Source organism: Mus caroli, unplaced genomic scaffold (assembly GCF_978045245.1).
Source record: "Mus caroli unplaced genomic scaffold, Mus_caroli_1 scaffold_18, whole genome shotgun sequence".
In the NCBI taxonomy this organism is placed as follows: domain Eukaryota; kingdom Metazoa; phylum Chordata; class Mammalia; order Rodentia; family Muridae; genus Mus; species Mus caroli.
In genome coordinates, this window is record NW_028227273.1 from 37,934,420 (window position 1) to 37,938,825 (window position 4,406).

General features: G+C 43.1%; 1 pseudogene; it reads left to right on the forward strand.

Annotated features, from left to right (window-relative positions):
• Window positions 1-3,525: 3,525 nt before the first annotated feature.
• Window positions 3,526-4,193, forward strand: LOC147000390 (large ribosomal subunit protein uL6 pseudogene; annotated as a pseudogene).
• Window positions 4,194-4,406: the final 213 nt, after the last annotated feature.

The following is a 4,406-nucleotide window of genomic DNA, read 5'->3' on the forward strand; positions in this document are numbered from 1 at the left end:
TCTTTGGAAAGTCAGTTATGTTGGATGGTATTTTGCTGGGGCAGACAAGTGAAGTAATATTTCCCTGAAGCAGACACAGGTGAAAGGATATTTAGCTAAGCAAACATGTGAAAGGACACATGATGTTAAGAAGGAACATAAATATAACCCAACAGATGGCGATGATGCTGGATGGTATTGGTACACCTTGCCATTCCTCAATGGTCATCATTTGTCGAGACTCCAAAGAAAGAAATGCATCAGGAAATTTCTGGTGGTGTTCTGGTGGCTTCTCGCTGCTTCCCTCAGACTTGGGCCCGTTGGCAGAACGATGTCAGCTGATATAGACTCATGTGGAGGTTTGCTAAGACAGACAGACTCATGTGGTATTTTGCTGAAGCAAGACCCATGGAGGACACATGATGTTTGGAGGAAGTATAAATAGGACCCAATGGACAGTGATGACAAGCTTGCATAGCTAGCTTTGCAATGCTTCATTGGTCTTGTGTCTTCATCTTTGCGGATCTTCACTTCCATTGAGAGAGGCACAACAGAGAACATCTCCTGGCGTCCCTGCTGGTCCTAGTCCCTCCTGTTGACTTGGGCTGTTTCTGCTGGATCATGTCACTGATGCTGGCTAGTGCTTGCTATCCTGACACTACTGACCTGGGATGCTGGTGTACATCCTGACAGAACAGATTGGATTTGCTCAAAAAAACAAAAAACAAAAAACCAAACCAACCAACCAACCAACAAAAAAACAGGTCTATCTCCCCCATATCCTAATTATGTTTCTTTTCCATTATCTCTGGTGGGTGGTGGGCTAGAATGAAGGTAAAAATATTTAAGAACCCTTTTGTAAAGTAGGATTTGAAAACTTTAAGCCTACAGGTGGTGCCCAATGTGGCTTAGGCATAATGGGGTAACTCTGCCTCTAGTGTAGAGGAAATGGTAGGTTATGAGGGGTTAGAAATGTTGCTTAAGGAGACTGGCAAAATGGCAGCTACTGGTCCTGTCTTGCTCCCAGAAGGGTTTGTTGTTTTGTTTTGGTTTGGTTTTGTTTCATAGTTTTCATTTTTTATGTATACTATTTTGAAAAACTTTAAGGGGAAACTTGGCAATTCTCTCCTCTTAGAGGAGATTGCAGAGTTGACTGTGCATTTAGAGAGCACACAGATAGAGGTAGAAGTGCTTGGAACACAAAAAAGGGCCAGTGGGATGAGAACAGCATGCTTCAGGCCTTGCTCCACACACTTGCACTGCCAGGCATCCAGAGCACCTCCGTGAAACTAGGGTCAGGGAAGAGCAGGGACAGGAACAAGGTGACAGTGTTCAGTTGAGTGCACCACTAGAAAATTTGCTTGGGCTCATGCAGTCACCTTCAGCCTTTCCAGTCTTTGTGCAGCATATGCTTGCCAATGATAGTACTTCTGACATAATGAAATGACCTGGTGTCCCATAGAAATGCTAGATCTAAAGCATTTTAAAGAGGCTGTAATATTGTATGGCTTGCACTCTCCTTTTGTTAAAGAAATGCTAAATGACTTTGCTACACAGCATAGCTTTATCCCACAAGGTGGGAAGGGATTGGTGTCACCTGTAGTAGAAGCTGGACAGCAATTACAATGGTTGTCATAGTGGAGGTAGGAAGTTACAAAAATAGAACAATGAAATGTAGCAAGGGGAATAAAAGTTATTAAAGACCAGCTGCTTGGTGAAGGGGTTGTGCTGACTTACAAGAATATATCCTATCTGATGGTGTAATTGAACAATGTCAAGTTGTAGCTGTAAGAACTTGGAATGGGCTGGAGAGATGGCTCAGTGGTTGAGGAGCTGGGGGGGGATCCACCTCATTTACTAAGATAATACTGGGTTCTGGAAAAGCCTTTACAGAATTCTTACAGAGACTGGGTTCAAATATAAGTAGAGCCATATCAAACCCTGAAACCAGACAGCCATTGATATAAATATTGATCTTTGAGAATGCAAACACTGAATGTAGGAGAGTAATCAGACCACTAAAAGCACAAGAAACACCAGTAGATGAATGGATAAGGGAGACAACTGGTACTGGCTCTCAGGAGCATAATGCCAATCATAGCTACAAATATCAGAAATCAAAATGCTTAATGTTTTACTTGTGGTCAGTTTGGTCATTTCCAAAGAAATTGTAAGGCTAAAAAAAATCCAGAACTCAAAATAATAGGTACATTGACTCAGGAGACTACGGTAATCATAGAAGAGACCAAGGAAGTTCTGGTTGCTATGAGCCCCAAAGGTTTCCAGGGTACTGCAGCCACTGTGGAAAGGAAAACATTGGTCTAAGGATTGCTGGTCCAAGAGAGACATACAAGGTAACCTCTTGCCATTGGGAAAGGAACTGAGGGAACTGTCAGCTCCAGGCCCCACAGCAAACAATATGAACCCTTTTCCTTTGGTCAGGCAGGCGGTACCAAATAGGCAAGAAAATCAAAATTAGGTAGTTCTGATCTTATACATGCTACAGAACAAAGTACAGCTTTGGACATGACCACAGATACCCCTCTTACATTATCCTCAATAGCTGAATGTTACAAGTTACCCACTGGTGTGTATGGCCCCTTACCTTCAGGGACAGTGGGAATAATCTTGGGAAGAAGTGGATTAACTTCTCAAGGATTTATTGTGTATCCAGGCATAGTAGATGAGGATAGCAAAGAAGAAATAAAAATCATCGCAAATGTGAAAAGGGAGATGCAAATAGAAGCAGGGGATATAATGGCTCAATTGTTGGTTCCTTACATCAAGATCAATGCTGCTCCTTTGAACAAACAGGGGTTTGGAGGAGTACTGGGAAACATGTGTTCTGGCAAACAGTGGATAATGATCAGAGACCCAAATTAATAGTACAAATGAACGGTGTTGACATAGAAGGATTAGTGGATACGGCAGCTGATGCAAGTATACTTTCCCAAAAGTCTTGGAATCCAGATTGGCCACCTCAGAAGGTTTACACACAATTTATAGGGATTAGTAAATTATCACAAATAAGGCAAAGTGTCAGATGAATTACCTGTGCAGAACCCGAAGGACAAACAGAGAATTTGAGACCTTATATGCCCGACTTACCCATAAACTTATAGGGAAGGGATCTTTTACAACAATGGGGTTCCTGCATTTACGGGGACAGCAAATGAGGAAATTAGGGTGATAGTGGTAGATGCTCCTGGAGAAGGTATTGATACAGGGGATAGAAAAGAACAGTCACGAGCTGTGTCCATAGTCAAAAAAAACAGGATGTCCCAGGAACTGAGTTTCCAAATGTATAAAAGTGGCCACTGCTGACATACCAACAGCCTTGCCCCTAAATGGTTATCAAACCAGCCTGTCTGGCAAGAGCAGTGGCCCACGACAAAAGAAAAATTGCTGGCACTTGAACAACTGGTACAGGAACAGCTGGAGGCTCAACATATAGAAGAGTCTTCCAGCCCATGGAATGCTCCTGTGTTGTAACAAGGAAATCAGGTGAGTGGAAGATAATGATTTAAGAGCAGTTAATAAGCTCTTTGCCCCATCTACTGCGAGGATGAAGACCATTCTCAGCAATCAGACTGTGGACATTCCAGAGAATGTCGATATCACTCTGAAGGGGCGCACAGTCATTGTGAAGGGCCCCAGGGGGACTCTACGGAGGGACTTCAATCACATCAACGTGGAGCTGAGTCTTCTTGGGAAGAAAAAGAAAAGGCTCCGGGTTGACAAATGGTGGGGTAACAGAAAGGAACTGGCCACCGTCAGGACCATCTGCAGCCATGTTCAGAACATGATCAAGGGTGTCACACTGGGCTTCCGATACAAGATGCGGTCTGTGTACACTCACTTCCCCATCAACGTCGTCATCCAGGAGAATGGCTCTTTGGTTGAAATCCGAAATTTCTTGGGTGAAAAATACATCCGCAGGGTTCGGATGAGGACAGGTGTTGCTTGTTCTGTCTCTCAAGCCCAGAAGGATGAGTTAATCCTTGAAGGAAATGACATTGAACTTGTTTCAAATTCAGCTGCCCTGATTCAGCAAGCCACAACAGTTAAGAACAAGGATATCCGGAAGTTTTTGGACGGCATCTATGTGTCTGAGAAGGGAACTGTGCAGCAGGCTGACGAGTGAGGAGGCCTCAGTTCCTGGCTCCAGAAACGAGATCCTGATCACAAGAACAATTTGGGCTCTTTTGGGAGAATAAAAGGCTTATATATTGAAAAAAAAAAAAAGAGCAGTTAATAAGGTAATTCAGCTAATGGATCCTTTACAGCCTGGACTTCCTTTACCATCTTTGTTGCTGAGATCATGGTCTATAAACATAATTGATTTGAAAGTTTGCTTTTTTTACAATACCCTTGCATGAGTAGGATAGGCAAAGATTTAGTCACCCACTAAAGAGATTCCACTGGAA